Source organism: Strix uralensis, chromosome Z, assembly GCF_047716275.1.
Source record: "Strix uralensis isolate ZFMK-TIS-50842 chromosome Z, bStrUra1, whole genome shotgun sequence".
Taxonomy (NCBI): Eukaryota; Metazoa; Chordata; class Aves; order Strigiformes; family Strigidae; genus Strix; species Strix uralensis.
In genome coordinates, this window is record NC_134012.1 from 48,553,902 (window position 1) to 48,575,056 (window position 21,155).

At 47.1% G+C, this 21,155-nt stretch overlaps 1 pseudogene; it reads right to left on the reverse strand.

Moving 5' to 3' along the window:
* LOC141938255 (hydrocephalus-inducing protein homolog) overlaps positions 1-7,002 on the reverse strand; it is a 56,418-nt pseudogene extending 49,416 nt beyond the window's left edge.
* Positions 7,003-21,155: the final 14,153 nt, after the last annotated feature.

Here is a 21,155-nt window from a genome sequence, read left to right on the forward strand (position 1 = left end):
GTGTGCTGCTGCTTGGCAGAAGCCAAAGAAAATGCAACAGGACAAGTTCTGCCTTTGGGTTTTTCATACAAAGCAGTGACAGCTTCATAGAAACAGTCACTCGGGGTTTATTCCACTGACGCAGAGCAGCCCACTTCGACTTGCAGTGCAGAGGAGCTGCTCAGCATCACCAAGTCGATTCAGACCTGTCCCTAAGAACAAGGAAGGGCAGTTGCAGCATTACTAGTGATTCATCACACAACTGATTCTGCTCCCGATGAGTCCGATCCTGCCAAGGGCAGAACATGTTGCAGCCAACAAGTTTACTGCATGTAGAAGACACCTCAGGGCAGCACTATAACCAACTTCAGAAGCACTCCCCAACTCTGCTACGGTATGTAATTTAGTTTTCTTATTTTTCCTTTAATGGGATACTTTCTTAGTCTTTGCTCAAACAGACGTGTCAGGAAAGGATGAGCGTGCGGTGCACAGCAGCTCTATCTATTCCAAAGAATTTCTCTTTCTTAAATATTCACAGCCACCATCTAAGACTTTACCGTTATCAGAATAAACTGCAAATTTAGAACTAAGCCGTATTTTGTTGAACACTTGAGAGATCTACTGCCTCGATCAAGTGACACAATCCCGTAGCACTTGTTGAGAGTCAGCTCTTCTCATGTTGGGTGAGAAATGCCCACAGCTGCTGCGAGTACCAGCACGCTGTCAGTCACCAACAAACCCACCCGAAGCAAAGCGGTAAAGGTTCTGATTGCTGCAGGGTGAAATCCTGCCATTTCCATGGACTTAACTATCTGCTTTGGATTTCTTTTCCCTAACTTTTGTCCTTGTAAAACCTGGTAGAAAAATTGAGACAGAAGCAGAGAGATGTCCCTTATTTTTTAATTTTGCAGCTGCTGTTAAAAATATTCACGTATTCAAGCTCTGCAAGGGTAACCTGAAAACTACTCTCTCCTCTCTTGTCTTTTACACCTCAGTTACAAATTGCACTTAGGGATCCAACGCTGAGCTGAGGTTTACCTCCAGTCTAGCTGCTTAGTACAGCACTAACAGTATCATCTACTTAGTCACATTTTCTCAAGTCATGAAAATAATAAAACGATAATCAATAAATTATCACCATTAAAAATACATAGAGAGCACAATATTTTGGTAAGAAAACACCTTAATGTGTCCTTCCCTGCCACAGTCAAGCTTTTAAAAGTATTGCCTCAGATCTACCTCTTTCAGTTGCCCTATCTTATTTTTTTTGCAGAAGACTTGACACCATTGGCAGGGGGAGGCAAATATGTAGAAAATTCCTTTGCTTCATTTCCAGAAATGCTTTGCTCTTCATAGAGATGCAGCAAATCTGAAGAGTGGCGAGAGACTGGTCAGCAAGGGAAAGCACTCCCAGTTCTGTTGCAAGACACAGCTCTGAGCCAGGAGGCTGGACAGCTTTCCTCCAACTCTCAGGAACCAGCAGCACGCACTTAACCAAAAACTGGCTGCACTGGACTGGAGTTCAAACACAGTAAATTTGTTCCAGCTGCTTTTTAACAGCCCGGGTACAAAGGTGCATTGCATCCAGGGCTGAAACAAAAGCCTCTGAATATTTACCTTTTTGTCCCAGTGTTGCTTTCATGTGTCAAGGGGGTATTTTTTCACATGAAGCCTCCCAGCTGATCTCCAGGGAAGGTTGCCAAAAAGCAGGGATTAAGGCTTCACAAACAACATATGCACCTTTCAGATCCCATCAGAAGTATCCAGATTCTGGGAAAGCCCCCGGATTTGACTAGTATGTCAAATACTCCCTGCTCACAATGACCTGAGTTGCCAGAAATCCCACAGGTCCACCAGGCTCACTGCTGCCCTGGGAGCCATCAGGATCCCCCCCAGCCCCTCAGAATCACCTCATAGCTGTGCTCTAATCCAACAAAAACCTTCCCGATGTCCAGCTGCTCAAAGCTGAAGTGGAGCTGAGGCCCTGTGCCTTCCCCTTTGATGCGCAGGGGCAGCCTGGTCTCAGGGCCTAGGGAGAGATTTCCACTTCAGTACAGTAATTCCCTCTGTTATCCTGGACTGTCCAGGCTGCCTCAGTGCTACTCCCTGACTCGGGGCTGGATGGGACCAGCTCTAGGTGCTCCAGGAGGAGATACAGGACTCTTCCCTTCCCTCAAGAGATATGCCTTGGGGCTGGCTTCTAATTTCTAACCAACCCCTTGGGCTGGTTTCTCATTGAGCCATCAGTTTGCACCCTGAAAAAGCGATGCTGAGTTTAAAACACAATCTCTGAATTTCTTCCCATGTGCTTAGATGAGCTCTGAAATCCATTCAGTGAAGGCACAAAGCTCACAACACAGAAGATAAAAATACGCCATCTATACTGATGCAATCGGAGACAAGAGCACAGGAGCCGAGAAGTACGAGCCCAGGCAAGGCGAAGCTCCCTGCTAACGGCAGTATGCACGTCTGAAACTGCCTCCAGCAGGCAGAGCGTCTCAGCCACTGCCCGTGCCTGACACACAGCTCCGTGCCCGGGGCTCCAGGGCTCACCTCCTGCAGTGGCACCTAAATAAGACAGGGCTTTGTGATCTCCAGAGAGAAGCACTCACCTATGCCCACCATGATACCAAGAGCTCAGCTTTGTAAAGACACCTTACCTGAAGCACGCTGAACAGTTATGGAAAACCTCACTGCTGAGGTCAGAGAAGCCATAAACATACTGCTAATACACACACCCCTTGCTGCAAAGGAACTGAGACTGCAAGGCTTATAGCTAAACTCTAAGATGCTCATTTTCTTCCGTAAGCCTGCTAAGATGACAGTGTGGGATCTTTGTCTGAAGGATGCTCTGAACCACTGGAGCAGCCTCAAGTGCCTGAATCCTGGCCACTGTAGCTCTTTGGCCTCTACAGGCACCTGGCAGCAGAGCAAATGCTGGCAAACCCACGGCATGAAAACCTATCCCTTCACTGCCTTGGTTGTTCTGGGATCAGTGATCCAGGCTTGTAGCGACACATCCTGAGGGCTGGCCTTGGACAGGAGACCACCTGGAAACCGCAGGGACAGTGGGCACGTACCAGCACCCTGCTGACCACTGACCCTTCCTACCAACTACACGAGAACCGAGTCGGCTGCAAGACTACTTGTGCCTCCACTGTGGGCAACAGAAGCAGGAGAAAGGAGCCGTACCTGAGATGTCGCAGTAGACCGTTTGTTGATAGACTCTGGCTTCTCGGGGTCTAAAGATCACATTAATTTCAGCTGAGGAATTTGGCCAGATATCTCCCTCCTGAAACAGAAGGAGACAGCAAACCATTTGTCTTCAAATGTCACATTTCTTGTTTTCAGCCACAGCCCTGTAGCCTTTATTTAGAGCATCAATGAAGAGCAGGGAACAAGCAACACTTATCAACAAAATTTATGGGAGTTTGGAAGCAGCTGCAAAAAAACTTTCTAAGTCTCTTACCTTTACTGGCATCTGGTAGAGGTGTTTTGTTAAATTAGGGCTATAACGAAGCAACCAAACTGGCTCACACTCCAGTAGCACCTCAGGAGCCAGCGGTCTGCCTGGGCTACGTGTTCTCTATAGGATGGCAGTTGAGTCAGAGCATGGAGAACCACCATGGATGGTAACCAGGACAGATGTAAAACTACGCAGTGCTGTGAACATGGTATTGCAACACTTCTGGCTGAAACACTTCTGGCCTCAGACAGGCTGCAGCTGGCCGGTGCCATAAAATACAGATGGTGGATGTATGATGGTACAGCACAACCACTCCAGCTGTCGTATCCTGGTTTTGCTACAGCATAAGCAAGGTGATACGGGAGGGGATGGCACACCGTGACTCACAGCTGTCTCTCTGCAAGAGCCCAACCGTAAATACATGCAGATCCTATTTCTTCCTCAGCCCCTAAATAATGAGAATCTGCTAGATCTCCACCAGTCTGAGTAAGAAAAAGCTGATCTTGAAAAGCCGAGCACCACCAACTGCTGGCCAAATCACCTGCTTTGCTTTGCAGAGGGGGAAGGCAGTGGAAGGAAATCACTGCTCAAAGCAGTCAAAGAAACAAAAGACAGAGCTGGCAACAGAAGTACTAAAATGACACTCAAAGTGCATCCTGTCAGCTCAGGGCACTTAGGAGAAAGGCAGTGCCAAAGCCAACATCTGCCTCTTTCCATAAATAACTGAACCCACAGGGAGCTGTGGGATGGACCACGGCTCCCACTGGAGATGGTGTCTTCTGCCAAAAAACAAAGTGCTCTGCAGTAGCCTCTCATCTGGATGGGGAACAGCTTGGTTCCCCAGCTGAGGTGCAGATTTGCAGCAACAATCAACACTGTTACCTCCTGGCCCAACCTCTGGATCAACAACAGTAGCACCTTCGCAACCTGGACATCTTGAAGACCACCTTCATCAGCTCAGAGTTCACACGTGACACTGAAGAGTCACTACCAGGCAAGGACAGGACAGCGATGACTTGTCAAGGTCAGTGTAACAGTAACAAGTCCTCGTCCTCCCTCTCCTCTGGTTGCCATTTCCAAGGAGTCAGCTCCCACGGGTCTGCAATGTGACTTACAGCCGAGCTGTGGCGGGGAGGATGCAGCAAACAGCAAGGACTTTGTCCTTTGGCAGCCACCTGGGCCTCTATCACAGCTGCCTCTGCTGACATAACACGTGTAGATGCAAAAATAAACCAAATTTGAGATGTGCTCAGAAAGTCAGAGCTGTGTATCAGCTTGTTTCCCATAGGCTTGGACAACTGCTCAAAATGTTCTCGGTCACACGGTAATTCCAAAATCATGCCTCCTCTTTTTTGTTATTATTTTCATCAGCAAGTTAACCCTATACAGACTGAAGTGACCTGCTACAGCTTCTACAGATTGCAGCACCTGAAAATACTGGCAGCTAATGGTCCACTGACACAACAAAGCTTCTGCACAAACCCTGCAAAGCCATCCCACCCAGAAAGCGTTTCCAAGATTACTCTCCCTCCACCAGCTTCTTAACCTCTGGAAGCAATTATTTCCTCCTGTCACCTGTTACAAGGATTTCATTATTTCTGTGGGGAGCTCCCACACATCACGGGTGAGAGGTGGGAAGAAGAGAGCAGCCACTTTTGGCCAGAAGGTCTGAGGCAGCAAGGTCCCATCTCTGGGGGGCCTCTCCAGCAGATTTACATGGCAGTGCAAGAAGGGTGTCTGCCCAAGCTAAAAGTTACAGGGCTGTCACTGGAGAGAAGGTTATGGAAGCCAGCAGCAGTGGATTTTTAGATTCTACATTTGATAAAGAGGAGAAAATACTTACTACCATTTGATGTAAAGACACCCATATGCCAGGGGGAAAGACAGGCATGAGCAAAACTGAATGTGAACCTGATTGTTCCATAAATAATGGAATTAATGGAAATCAAAAGGTTGATAATGCTGGACAATACAGAAGGGGAGAGACTCATGCAGTAGCCCACTTATATTCAGTCCTAGAGAAAACTGCGTAACATTAACACAGACATTCAGGAAAGGTTTCCACTCGAGAGTTGAGGCCACGCTACCCTTTATGTCCGTATGTCACTACATGGAGTACCAGGACTCGGCGCTGTGGGCAGCCGGACTTCTGGACCTCACCTTAACGCACTTCAGGAGCTCAAGAGCAGGCTAAGCTAGTTGTGGAGACACAGTCCGACTGAAAAGCAGCAGGAGCCCTGGGACACACTCCAAAACCAGCTCTGACACACCGCAGCGTGCTCTTAATGCTCAGCTGATCAGCTCCCACTCTCTACAATATTCCCACCACTCTGACACAACCTCTTGGTCACATCATGCTGCTGTCAGCTATAGTGGTGTGAAACTGCAGCTGTGCCAACATTGGTGGCTCTCAGACTTATATGGGATATAGGAGTAACTGAGAAGAGAAGATGATCCCCTTCCTTGAAAAAAAAAAAAATAGTTTCACCTATTTTAAAAGGAAGAAGAGGTTGAGATTATCCTAGGATTTACTCCAAGATGAAAAGGGATTTTGCATTGCTCGGACAGTGGCCATTCTTCATCTCAGACCATGCAAATACTCAGAACCAGAGCTCTGGCTGATTGAAGGATATGGTGTTTTGCTTGCATAAACAGAAAAAGCAAAAAAATTTCTGTACCTATGTGCAATGAAACTCAAAAAGTCTGTTTAAACCTGCCAGCCTTGTGTCCAGGCTCACAGATGACACTGGAAGGGAGATTCAGCCATGGTATCCATCCAGGTTATATGAAGAGATTGATATGTCTGTGATCAAACTTGGGTTGAATTTGGCCTCCTTCAGAGGACCATTTCATTTCTCAGGTCAATATGTGAACTGAGAGTGCTCTGATATCCTTTGTTAATCCCCATACGCTACGTGTAAGCTGTGTCCTTACTCATAATTATCGATAGCTCTCAGCACTGTAAGGACACTTATGAAGTGCCCTTAATTTATAGCCCTTGCAGCAGAGCTCAGCTTTAGGCAGCCTCTCGCTCTGTCAGGAGCCCACAGAAATGCTTTTTGCAACAAGCTCTCACAGCCTCACTAGAAACCTGGTGTTTTCTCTCGGCACATCAAGCCAGCTGATGCAGGGACCTGCCAAGTGACCTCAGCCAGGGAGGAGAAGGAAGGGAGCTATCGCTTACCAGAGGCTCAAGGGTGAACACATCGTCAGAGAAAAGCATGGAGTCTCCTTGCGCCTTTGCCCGCTGGTCCTGGAAGGGGCAGGAGAGAAAGGAACGGCGTTCTTGGAGAGCGGGCTCCACCTTGCACTCCCTCAGACAATGATCCATCTCGTCCTCTTTCTGCCTCTGCAGCCTGCAGCCACGGGGAGAGACAAACCAAGCAGATAATTTAATGAGCAACATATTTGCAGAGACTCGTGTGAGCGCAGGGGCAGCAAAGCGCTCGGGGAGGAACAGCAGCAGCTCAGCAAGGGGCTGACCCCAAGCCGTGGGGTCCCACACGGATCAGATTATCACTTGCTGTTCGCGGGCACGGCACATAGTTTTACTCCATGCTTACAAGCTCAGCGGAGGTTTCTGAAAGCCAGCAGACCTCGAGAGCCTCCTGGCTCAAAGTCTCTGCCACAACGGATGGAGAATCCACCAACAACCCCAACTGGCTTTTCCTACCACAGAGCTGCTTGGGGGAGGCAGATCAAGATGAAGGAGCACCCACTGCAGGGCTTCACTGGCAAGGGGAGACGCAGCTGGGTTTCAGCTGCAGGCTACTGGCATCACTCTTTTCTTCCCCTTTGGACCTGCAGGGATAAGCAAGCTAAATGTGCTCTCTGTGCCCTATACCGCCTTCCACCAGAGGATCCCAGAGCACTGTAAAAGCAAACCAATGAATTCAGGCATTGCATCACTTTGGTGAAACCAATGGCTTTACATGCATGGAAATAGAGGCCCTGAGAGGGGAAGGGCGTTGCCTAGCATCACCCACTAAAGAAGTCTGGACCAGCATCTCTGAATCCAAACCCTTACATGTAGCCTTGAACCACCTTATCTTTTTCCTCTTTTTGGCCACCTCTGTAGGGCTTTGACGCAGTTAATCTCTCCCTTACTTGGTAGCTGTAGCAGAAATTATTCTAGTGTTTAAAGATCACAACCAAGAGATAAGGGAGCACAGCTACAGAGCAGTTGCTTCCTAGCTGGCATATCACTGTCCCCTCTGCACGCTCCAGTCCCTGGCCATGAAGAACCAGCAGGTGACAACTCTGGGGGGATGAGTGGAAGGCTCCACGTATAGCAGATCGAGGCAACGTAGTATAAACAGGATAGCAATCATCACTCAGCTAAATTCAAATACAGTTCAAAAGGAAATACGGTCATGGACGTTACTAGCTGTACACAGACAGAGCCTCAGGCAAAGGCTGGCACCAGCGCCAAAACCACTTGCTTTGGCTCGCTCCCCCTGGAGTGCAGTGGGAAATGTTTCTCCATGGCTGACCTACAGCGCTGCATGTGAGGAGGGCTTACAGCCACCGAGGAGCAACCCTCAACTCAACCTCCATCAACGACAATAATTCCACCATTACATCCCAGAAAGTCCTGCAGGAGGGAGACAGAGCAAACCCCTGGATAGACCTTCTAATGATCCAGGTCTTTTGGGGTCACAGCCCAGAGCAGGGTCCTGCACTGCCTCCTCTCATGGAAAAAGCCCTCTCTGCTCTGAGATCTCAAAAGCTTCTCTGACAGCAGGACAGTGGCCTTGGAGCTATGACCATCCCTGAGATTGCAAGTAGGAGGAAAAAACCATCCTGATCAGACTCTAGGACATAATCTGGCACGAGATCAAATGTAATTGGAAAAGAATCAGGTTGAAGTGAACTGTGGGGAAACCTGGTTGCCTCTGAGGGGAAAGAGGATCACTCAGGGTCCAATCTGAGACAGGCAGGCGAGAAGAGAGCGGTAAAGGAACGGTCCAGGCAAGTGCCCAGAGAAGGTAATGAGATTTTCTTTTAACACACTGAGCTTGCATGGAAGTCACACACTGTGTAATTAAAAATAGAGAACAGAGGAAAACTAGTTTTGGCCTTCAAGGCATTTTTGACCTAATTATGTTGATCTTTATTGGCTCAGAAGCCCTTAAAAAGTGCTCCAGTTTAAGGCAGTTTCCTGATCAGCTATGATCTAACTCCTATACACCTACATTCATGCAAGTCTGAAAAGTCCCACAAGGATTCCCTTAATCACCCAAACTTTTAAGTGTCGTTTCCAGTTCATCCCCCCGCGCTATAAGTGTTTCTCTGCTGCCTGAAAGGGGAATTTCAAAGCTTCACCACAGACACCCTTTGAAGAACCTGCCCCATCTCTCAGCACCATGAAGACACAGGCTGCTGCACCCCAAATGCGCTCTGTCCTACCTGTGCTGCCCTACCTTCCCTGCAGAACCCTTCACCTCCGAATTCTCCCCAGTCTCTGAGGAAGGGTAGAAATACCTCGTTGTGCTGGAAACCGGGACAGTGCAAGGCAATTCAACATCCTACAGCAGGATGGCCTCAACATGCTGGGCCAACGAAGCACTTTACCTGCACATTACTGGAGAAGGAGCCTGCCACCTTATCAAAGCTGGAGTGGAAGAAGCTGCAGTGAATATCATCAGTTATGCTACCTGTAGATATGTTAAGTGCTGCTACTCAGTGCAGTCCCAGGTAACGAGTGCTGACACTTTCCTCAGCCTCATGGACCCTCCATAGCCAGGGGCCTCTGGACCTCAGTGGTTTGGTGCTCCCACAAAGCAAATTTGCTCTCTGAGGAAATCCAGTCATTGCAATCAGCCTTTCCTCCCCAAAACACCATCCTCAGCTGGAGTATGGATGGAGCTGGAATGGGAGGCACTGAGCTCCATTACCCTAAAGCCCAGGGACACGTAACCTGATGCCGTAGATGGTTTACTTGTCCTAAACCATTCAATGCACCAACACCCCTTGAGGCCATACGTTAGTTTTACCCTTGGGCAGTGTATCTTACTGAAATGAATCTTTCAAACAAACCTCAGCTTCTGATAATCTTCCTCTGCCTGAGTAACAAAAGCCTTCCACTGGAAGTGGACTATGATTTCACTCCGATTGTGGATGACCACAGATCTGTGGTTTGACAGCGTGAGGTAAGTCTTCTCAACTGTCAGGGAGCTCCTGGCCAGCCCGATGTTGACATCTACAGCTGCTCCATAAAGGCTTGTGTGAATATCTTCACCCAGAAAAAAGCATAGGGGAGTCTTTGCTCATCTCACTTGCTGGTCGAAGTACGAGGAACAAAGCAAGCCACCAGTAACAGAAGAAATTGTTACAGCTTTTACCTGTATTAGCAGTTCCACAGATCAGCACATTTATCACATCCTGACAGATGCCCGTCTACAGAATGAGGATGTCCTGGGCATCACCGTCAGCACCTTATTTCTGGGTGTGTTTGTAGAGATTTATCCCCAAGGTCACAGTATTTACAGTGAGATTTTTCAGATGTGCTCAGGAGGCCTTTGGGTTGCCATCCCACTCAAGTCACAGGGAATTCTGCATCCAAGTCATTCGGGTGACTCTGAGGAGTCCCACCTCAGTCAGGGCTTGCCCAGTGTTGTGTCTCTCCTGATCCCTTGTTGCTGACAAGCAAAGATGCCTGGGGGCACGCGGGCAGGAAATGGAGGTTCGGAGGAACAACTGACAGCCCAAGGCAGGATGGGACACAGAAGAGAGCTTCACTGTGTTGCAGAAGCAGTGCCCTCACTTGCTGTGGGTTTTGAAGACATGTCAAAACGAGACTGGTGGGGCACGGCCCACCCCAACCTGCCCATTACAGTCCTGCAAGCCCATTTCCTCAGCTGGGACCCTGTTGCTTATGCCTGAGTCTGCAAGTCTACGCTGCGTCTTCCCAAGCCATTCAATGACCAGAGCGAGGGCATCTTTGCTTTCCACCTCAGACCCAGCTGAAGAGGAGAGTGTCCTGGGCTGTGCACATCAACTGACTAACGACTGGAGCCTTGCTGGAGTACCTGCCAGCACGTCACCCTCCCGAACAGACTCCCACCAAAGGCTCCCTCATTTCCAGAGCTTTCAAACCTTCCTTCTTCCCAGCCAAGTAACTCCTGGGAGTCAAATGAGCTCAAACTTCAGTACCAAGCCCACTCTTCCTCTTGCAGGCAAGTGTTCCCCAAACTTGCAAACAGCAAACATCAGACATGCTCTCTAGAAACGGCATTTCGGTGGAGTGGTGCTTAAAGCCTCAGAGCCAGCCCCAATGGACAAGTGCCATAGCCTGGAGAGCATCCCTCTGCAAAGGCAGAGCCTCCTCCTCACTGCACAGGTCACAGCAAGGCAGCCAGAGAACGGACCTGCCTTTAAACAGCTACCGTGCAACAACACAGGGAGAGAGCTGGATGTGCGCTGGGTGGACTCCTGAAATCCTAAGCCAGACACAACACGGCAGAATCACATTGATTCCAGGGAAAAAAAAAAAAAAAAAAAAGGAGCCCCCTCTTTTGGGGGGGCACTGGGGAATGAAGCAAGACTCACCCTTAAAACAGTAGATCTCTAGAGTCATTCACTCATCTCCACACACAGAGAATTCAGTCTTCATGCCTGTATAGCCTCAATTTCTCTGCTCTTAAGGGAGTCTGGAGTGGTAGGGATTTGTGGCCAGAGATGAGTTACGTTGCGAGGACAGCAGCAATGTTTACAATGACTGGGCAATCTGCTTTCTATAATGGACAACTTGGCATACAAAAATAACTGATGTTCAGAAGGGTTACAGAGGTGGGTATGCTTTATAAGCATTGCCTCTCCCTCCACTGAATCCTTGGCATATATTGGCAAACAAAGGAGCCAGGAGCCAAGAAATGGGAGACATGCACAGTGCTTCGAGCTCAGGTTTATGGAAACACGAGCCAGCACTCTACAACGATCAAGATGACAAACTACTGCAAAATAAACACCACGAAAACTATCATCGTCTCACTGTCTAAACCCATGGCCACATGCGTCTTGAAATACTGGGTATAGTTCTGATCTCAAAAAACAAGCTGAATCATTTGAAGCTAAATAGAGAAGGGCAGAAGGAACAATTAAAAGTATGAAGCAGCTTTTATAAGAAGATTGAATAGGACTCCTCATCCTAGAAATCATATGGGAGATAGATGGGAGAGACTTGTAAAAGCATGAATGGCCTGGGAAACATGAATAAGGAAAAACTGGTCACTATTTGTCATAAAACAGGAACCTGAGGGCCTGAAATAATGTTATTAGTCAGAAATTACACAAAAGTGGTAACACTTTTCCAGGGAGTATTCCTTCCTTTGGAACACACTGCCACAGGAGGCTGTAGAGGCTAACAGCTGTAAATCCAGAGAGCAACTGGACAAATTCTTTGAAGATAAAGCCATCAGAAGCTATTAAGCAGTGATGAGAATAAAGCCTCCAGCACAGAAAAATGCTAACTCTAGAGCCCACGAGGGAGAAAGCATATGCACTGCCTGTTTCTACACAATTTGCTAAACATCCCCTATTGCTGCTCTCCCGGGGAGGAGCTGGGGACTCAGCCACCCTTGCGGTCCTGGCTGCAGGCACCGAGGACTCTTCTGAAGGCTGGACGGTTTGCTGGAGCACCTTCTACCACAGAGAGCATTCGGCATCGTTCTGAATACATAAACCCACAAATCTCTGGGTCCAGGAGAGCGTGCACAGCTGCCAGCGAGTCAGGAGGAGCCACGGATCTGTCTGCCAGGCCAATGAGCTGACACAGAGAGCGGACCTGCCAGGGTCGGCTACGGGCGGCTGCAGGCTTCATGTCTTGGGTCTCAAATTAGATGTGACATTTCATTTAAGACTCTTGGCTCTTTAATATATAAGTTTTTTAAAAAAACCCTCTGTACTGTAACAGCGACATAGCACTAGGTATTTCACTTGACAGGGTAATGTCCATGGCGTGTGGTTTGGGATGCTTGGCTGCCATGAAAGCGCATTTACTGAATCTAGATGTATCTGCCCTATCGTTATTTACACAACATGATCTTATTACAGGCTGTCAACTCTCTCATTCTTACATGCTTTTGATACACTTCCTACAGGTGGCAGGACACAGCTTTTTCTCTGCAACCTGAACAAAGCAATGCCTGAACTTGAAATTAAAAGCTAGACTTTTTATAGAGCAGTAGAGCAGATGCTTTGGGTTGTGCACTCCTGAGCGATGCTCTTTGACACAGCAGAAACACCACTGTGTTTTATCCCAGCATCCATCTGCGTGACTACGGACACAGGTATCTGAGCACACCATGATAACTTTTCACTATCTTGAAGTGAGAAATATAGCATTGGGTCATCCTCTGTGGGGCTCCTGTTGTGCAGGGAAACAGACAAAGAGAGAATTTACAGAACAGCTAAAACATCTTTCTGAATTCTTCTAATACTGCATGATCATCCTGGTGCAAGGGGGAATAATTTTCAGAGCAGTACAAACTGTTCTTAAACAGAAAGACAGATTTTGTTTAGCCTGAAAGTATAGATCAATGAATGGATGAGCAAACCCTTGAACAAGATTTCAAAACAAATTTCAGGTTTTATGAAGAACGCTTTCCTAGTATTCAACAGCTGGTACTTTCCTTCATTGATTACTGCTCTAAACATTAGGAAGCTGGTAGCCAGATTGATTAGACTGAACAGAAACAAAACAGCACCCTGATGCATTTTGTCTTCACCAAGACATATTCTTCCTCTATCCCTGTGTCTCCCTCTCTGCTGAATTTGGATTTTAAATCTTTTTAGGAGTGAATGACAGTCAAATTTGGAATATTTAGGTAGCATGGAAAGCAAGTGTAATTTCATTTGCCCAGTTTGTCAGAAGACAGTGCCTTGCTCTCATCTCTTCTATGAATGCAGCTGGAGAGAGACAAGTCCTGCTGCTTTTTCACTGAAAATACAAGCAAGCAATGAAAGCAGAGCTCTTCACTCAAAAGGATGTTACTGTACCCCCATATCGACCTATGATAAGTAATTCTTTTGCTCCTGCTACTATCATACCCAGCTGCCTCCACTGCCAGCATATCCTTGTTTTTCAAACAGCATGCAGAGGTCTCTGTTACCACTTCACCGCCAAAGAAGCGAGTCACTTCACCAGGCTAAGCGACCTCTGGAAAGCTGGAGAAGTCACCTACAGCCTGATCCAGCCCCCCCACCATGTGGTTTTTGCTGCGTCTCCCACAGAGCTACCACTAGATCAGAGTCAGGAGCACTGCTCTGAGTTGTTTCGCTGTTGGGAAGCTAATGGCTTCACCTACAAGATGCGCTGAGTCTCCGCCGGCCTGAGAAAGGCCGTCTGTCCGTCCCCACGCTTGTATTTCCAGCCCTAGAGCAAAATGCAGAGCAGCGACAGTCATTTGTAAGTGCTTCTCCGAGGTGGTGTTCAGGAGCTGCCTTCAGACATCATTAAACCATCACGTTATTTACTCCAGACCTCGTTTATAAACCTCACCACTAAATAACTGCTGCTGCTAACACAGGTGTTTCTAAAGAACCATTCCCAGGCTACAACAAAGCTCAGAGCATCCTCGTTATTACTGTGGCCACAGTTATTGCTGTAACAGTCAGAGTCCCCAGTGTGGCCCCGGCCTCGGCAAAACACCCACTGAGCCCACGCAGCACAGTGCAAGAAGAGGGTCTCTACCCCAGAGGCCCTGCAAGGAGCCGTAAGACAACAGATGGGGATGAAAAGGGAGGCAGAAAGCAGTGACCAGCCAGCAGTGCTCTACAGGACAGGCTGCAGGCTCTTCAGACAGCTCTCCTGCACGTTAAGTTATCTCCTCTGCAGTCAGGCTCTTGCTGTGCCTCCTTCTGTGACCGAGCACCCACAGCATTCCCCATCACCCCCTCTGCACTGTGCTTAGGAAGAACTGTTTGCCTCCTTCCAGGATGAAATACTCTGGCACAGGAATATCTGGGAGCCAGCACGGAGGCTTCGTCCTGCCCAGCATGAAGGAGCTTCGCAGAATGTATTGAAAAGGACGATGAAACCGTCGGATGATGAAAGACCACTGCCGCATACCCAGGATGCCGCGGGCTATTTTTAACCATTATTGCTACTACAGTAACGATACGATGGGGTACCTGACTGGCTGAAACGTTGCTTTTGGCCATGGGGAAAATAGTGCAGGAACTTTCATTCTGATTGCCTGGCAAAGACATGCCCAATAGACCACGTAATAAATCAGTCACCCTTCAAGCTGCTCTTCTGCTTCTCAGCAGATGCTGATCGATCCACAAGGAAAGGAGGCTAATGAATGGTCAGTTCTGCCCTGAAACACATCCACCGGTAATGACACTTCAGAACATGTCAGTGATTTCCACTGATGATAGAGTAGACAAGCTGCGGTCAAGGATGACCTGCAAAGAGGTGAAAACCACATTCTTCCAGAAATCTTTCATGTGCTAAAAATGGGGTATGCAGCGTCACACAGAAGTCTGTTTCTGTGCATGCCTGAGGATGAACAAAACAGCCAGAAGGAGATTTTTAACTTCCAAGTGACCCTCCTAGTACATATATCCCAGTCTGTGCTCACACAGTCAACTCCATGGGTTGCTGGAGCAGGCTTTTTGTTCGGAGAGGTGTTATGGAGTTGTGGAGCTACAAAGCTGTGCAAAGAAACCTCAAGCAAATGAAGCACAAATTTAACTCCCCTTCATCTACCCTCAAAGTGACAGATCATCTCTCTTGAAACACAAGGCCCTGGAGAGGGGCCATACTCTGCAAGGAGCAGAACGACCTTATCAAAAACAGTATAAGAAAAATTCATTATTACAAGCAGTTCTAGAAGAGGGGAACAAAGACAGGAAACAGTTGTTACCTGTTAGCTGTTTTGACAGAAACGAACACTTTGGAGACCAACTAGACTCACCCATCAATCTAAGTGATTTGAACTATAAAAGCATATAACCAATCAGTTGTATAAAGTATTAGTTACCAATCCTCGGTCTGTTGCAGTGCTGCTACTATTAAGATGCAAAGACAACATATAATTGCACAAACTCCTATTTGCACTTCTTTTGCCTACAATATACGACTTCCTCCACTCACTTTGAAGCAGATGTACAAGAACATACAAGTTTGACAGAAACCATCCACACTGCTGGGAATTCTCACAAGCGAAGGAAAAAAAGCACAACGTGCACTCACCACCTATGACAGGCAGAAAGAAAAATCCCTTTGCAAAGGTTTTAAATGCCTGATAGACCAAGGAAAATCTAGAGAAGCCTCTTGTACAGCATTCTGGCTTACACTTTAGGATAACACGGGAAACAAGATCTTCTTTAAAAACTGTAATAATGTAAGAATACTGTAAGTTTCTAACCATCTGCCAGCACTAAACACAAATAAACAAGAATTACATCGGTTAGTGCACTACAGTGAAGCTTTGGATTCAAAAGGGGCTGCTGCTTAGGAAGTGGAAGATTTCCCCACCTCTTAGCACTTGTAAGCAGCTACTATAAATCTGCCTGGTGTGGAAGGAATGGAGAAGTGCATGAAGATGAACAACTGCAGGCTGGAGTGGCAGTGGCACACAGCGGTGGCCGCCAGAAGCTCATGGTCTGTTGCCATGAATTTAGCTCAACAGTAACTTAATGCTGCTCACGGCAACGTCAGAGTCCCTGTAAACACTGGCACAAGACTAAGATTAAAACCAGAAAATGGTTTCGGTATTCCCACCCTGGTATCCTGCACAATACAGGGACGACTCAAGTATGCAACGAGGTAGGGAGTTTGCTCAGACAAGTACTGAGCCTCCTCCATTCTGGCTGAAGTCAGTGCAAATTGAGAACACTCAGCAACTTCTTTGAGTGATCTCAGGAATGGAAAATGCAGCACAACAAGGGCTAAACCTCAGTTAAACCCTGCTGCCTGTCCACATGCCTCAGTGGATTTACAAAGGAGAAAAAAGAGAAAGGAAAAGGCTTGATCTAGAGACTACATCAATAGGATTTTCATTTCATTTTCAAACAAGTTCCTGGAAGCCACTGATTGCAATGCCAGCCTTGCAAGACAGATGACAAGACCCTTGGTTGAAAGGGGGTTCTTAAAGGAAAGAGAACAGAGCTCTACAAAGGTGGTTGTTTTCTCCAAAGCCTACACAAAACCACAGATGACTATCACAGCAAGGCAGTGCTTTTCTCGGATGCTTTATCCTTGTGGGTAGCTGAGATGTTCAGACGTGCTGGCACGTCCATGCTACAGTTACTTATTCAACCTCAAACAGCAGTAAACAACCAGGGCTGGGATTTCATGAGTTTCCTGCATGTGTTCAGTGACCACTAACACAGCGCCAAGCCCTTGCATGGGTGGCCTCATTTACCAAAGTAAGCCGGTTCAGCCAAACCCAGCACCAATTTTACCCGAAGAGAGGGATTCAGCATCCCGACACGTTTACATTCCCAGCTGGAGTATGAGCTGGGATTTTTCACACCCAGACCCATGTACATGGGGGAAATGGAGGAGTTTGGACATATAAAGCAGTGAAGGTCAAATTTTCATTGTAAATCATTATGCTCTTAGCAGCAAAGACATTTTCTTCACACTCACCTGTAAAGTTTGTAGTAACACAACTACCACCACATAGACAGTCTATCTAGGGGACAACACCTGTACTCCTAACCAGGACAGTCTAAAGGACACACAATTCTAATCAACCAAATAGCAGGCAAAGGCAAGAGCTCCATGTTTGCTTAAGCAATGCTAGGGACAGATTTGACTCAAGTTCAGCAAAAACTAAACCCACGTACCATGCACCTGATCCTGCGTCAGTCACACTAACAACAGTGTGACTCACTGAGAACTACTGCCACTTGTGAGCAAGTCAATACAGACACACAGTAAAGCAAGGAAAATGCCTCCCAACACCCTACACTGATATTTTGCTCTTAGTGCCTCTGTTTCCTAAGAAACAGTCTGTTGGTGGCTCTGAAAGAGCAACCCAGCTGCTTTTGTATGTGAGTCACAGGGAGTCTGATTTAGCACAGGACAAATCAGCCAGGGCTCGCCCCGCCAGGTTGGGTAACATTGTCTGCTGCTCTGCACTACACCTGCAACAAGCAGCTTTTAAGACTGATTAAATGTTTCGGTTTCACTTCAGCAATTAATCTCAGCAGCCTTTTACTTATTTGTATGCTTCAAAGCTTGAGAGATAATCCCTTAATTATTCCTTGCTCTCCTTCTCAGTCTGTGGTTTATTGAAAAATAACTGCAGTGCTGTACTGACAGGCAGGAATGAATCCTGGCTTCATCTCCCAGGTGGCTGCACCATGTTCCGGGGAGGTTGCCTATTCCAGAGCCAGCAGATAGTTTGGTCCCTGTGGCCTATCCATGAAAATCACTTTTTCAAAGATTAACCATGGAGGAATCAGGTGTTTCAGTAAGAACAAGACTCAGGTTTTCAAAGCAAGCTGTGAAGATCCTGGCCCTGGATTCTTCACTTGGACCTTTCATTTCACATGGTATAAACCCCACAGCCCTAACCTCTAGGGTAGTTAGCCCTGATCTAACTCAGAAGAAGATCTATCCCTCTGAAGTTTATCCTATAGGTTCCCTATATGCATACAAATGAGGCACCTTTTGTCCTTCTCTATCTGAAATTTCAGTAGTTCTGTCAAGACAGTGTTACCCAAACCAATGAGCTTCTCTGAGTGAGCATAAACCATTCTCTGTGAATGTGTCATTGACTGAAAAATATTAAACAAAGCTGTGATAACTCAGAAGCCTACAAAGAGCATTTGGAAGATACAGGAGCATTTCTAGAACTTCTACAAACTCAAGACAATAAAATGCTCGTTGCTGGGCTAAAGCATCACAGCAGCACCTAGGTGAGGACATCACACTTCCCAGGACCAAAGTTCAGGAATAGGGACAAAACAAACCTCTCTTTCAGGCAAGAGAAAAGGCACACCAAATGCATTCAGGCAACTGAGGAAGTGTCTCGACCGGCATCACAAGATACCTCTGCTGAACCAAGGCAGACAAAGGCATTTTAACACCACACCTTTTCTTGAGTTTTTCCCGCTTACTCTTAAAGTGACTTACAAAGCTGACAGCATTTCTGTGGCCTGAGCTTGGCTTCTCGTACCCTAGTATAAATTTTATACCTATCTTGGGAGGCAGCGAGCACTCCCTGCCAAACCCCAAGAGCCCTCAAGTCCTGGCTGCTTCAGTCCTGATGCTGTGAAGTGTGGGATGTAGGTGGGTAGAGGGCAACATAAAAAAAGGGTCTGTGGCAAGACAACGGAGAAGCAGTACAGGGGACAGAGGTGTGTAAGAGACGGGGGCATTTAGAGAGAGTCCGACAGAGACATGCATTCCCCACGTTACACTTCAAACAGAGCATTGTCTAGGAATAAAACTTCACACCTGCATGTGCACACTGCAGTGGAGAATCAAGGTTCCTCCTTCCTCCACTCAGCAACTCCCAGAAAAACAGCCTACCAAAAATCTCATTCCTGCTTGAGGGGATCCACTTTAACAACCCCCTAAACACCAACTATTTCTCACTTTTTCCCTGAGGTAAAGGACAGGGGAGGCACACCCAGAGAGGGAATTAAGGTGGCTGCAGCAATGGAAAATGATGATAGATGACTGTCATGGGGGCGTGCTGACACCAGGGATGGACCAGCACACAGCCACACAGGACACACAGAACAGACTCAGCCTTTGTCCCTTATCTGCTCCCTTCTAAGCACTGACACGTGCAGAGGTTTTGAAAGAAAAGCTTTCAGAAGTAGTTTGCAAAGCAAATTTAACATTATTCTGCTTAGAAAGGGCTCTGTTCTGAAGGATGCAGAGAGCGTGCACCACGCAGTGCCCAGCACTTACCTGTGTCATAGTGAACTACCAGGGAACTGGAATGATCCCCAGTCTTCAGCGGGTGAAACTCCACTGTTACTTGCATGGCATCGCCAATCCCAAGAGTTCCAATGGACGGCTTGACAGAGAAGGGGCTGCAACGCAGAGAAAGAGACACATCAGGGCTACTGTGGGCGATTCGGGGACTACACTCCTTTTGCAGTCTACTCCACTTCAGCTCACTTGTGCAAGCAAAAAGCAAACAAGCCACAGTCAGTAAAAAAACCCAGAACATAGAGGATCAGAAATGGCTCTACTGACTCTCACTTCTGAAGAGATCCAGCTCTACGAACATCCTGTGGTGTCAAACGACCTCATCTCCCCCATACTCTGCATCCCCTTCTCTGCAGGGAGGCTCAGGAGTCCGACCGCTAGCAATACAGACAGAGGATGGGTTTTGAGGAGCACAGAGATGGTGAGAGCTATCTGCCTGCACAACTTGACACTGACTTCCTCAGGAATCTGTCTTTTTCTGCCACCTATAAACTCCACCTCAAGAGATGCAAATGTCAGGGCATTACTTGTCCCAGTGAGACTGCAGCCTAGGAATCAGACAGGGAGAATAAGTGTCCTTCTGGAAGACCAGAGAATAATTATGGTTTAATTTGCAGAATTCACTTTTTTACCTTGAAAACATCCTAGTTTAGCCTAAGAAAGGGCATGTTTTATCGGCATTACAACGAAAGCTGCTCTAAGAAAAGGAACAATCAGAAAAAGCTGAATAAGTGCAAACGCAGATTAGAGCAATACAATGACACGGAAACAAGACACGGAAGGGGGATCCCATTTACATCCTGAACCATTAAACCCCTGGCTACATGAAGTGCCATTACCAGGAGCACATCAAGGCGAGCTTAACAGGAGGTTTTCTGTGTATTCACAAGCACTGCAATCTGGGACTCTGGGTTGTAATCCAAGCTCAATAACTGTTTGCTTGGCCCACCAGGCAAATTCTGTGCAATGCATTGAAAATAATTATGAATATGTGTTGGGGTACTTTGAATTTAATATGAGCAATTGTTATTTGTCACCAGGTAAATGGCTCTTGGCTGACAGACACAAAACTCAGTGCTTTAATGCAAAGGGACAAGTCAAGTGAAACATGCTTCTGCAGCTGGGGTTCATGGCTCTTCTACAGCCCCACTTAGAAAACAAAAGTTATTTGGTTTAGTGCTTTGCTGGTGGTCAATTTGTCACCTTAAAAACATGTTCTGGAGAGTTTTACCATGACTAGAGAATGCAACACACACAAAAATATTGAGAACAACTGGAGCCATGCGCAAGCTGAACTTCGCTCATGTAAGTAGTGACAGCTGATGAAATTTCCCTCCCTTTCTGGCTAACTGGACCAAGGAACAGATGGATTTGCCCACTTATTTTCTGGGACTTGAAAGACCAGCGCCCTCAAACACAGCTCTACTCTAAAATTTTTTGCATCCTGACATTGAGTAAAATCACAGATCATATTCCCTCCTGCTTCTTCTGTTCCACATCATCTATGCAAAGATTAACAGTCTCTTCCCCTCAACTTTTACACACAGCCTGCAAGCAAGGCAGTAACTTCACTCCTTCACTCCCCCCAAAACAGCTGCAGCGTTGTACATGTCCGAGGTACTGGGCCCTTTACAGTTTCAGGAAAGGACAAGGTTGTCGGTTCCTTTTGTGTTTGCAAGAAACCCCAGAGCACAGCCCTGTCCTATGGACACAAGGCCATGCTGCAGCAAGAGCTGGGATTAAAGGCCTTCAGGGCCCGGGAGCTTGGCAAAAGCTGTGCTGAGGAAGAAACTGATGTGAGCACTT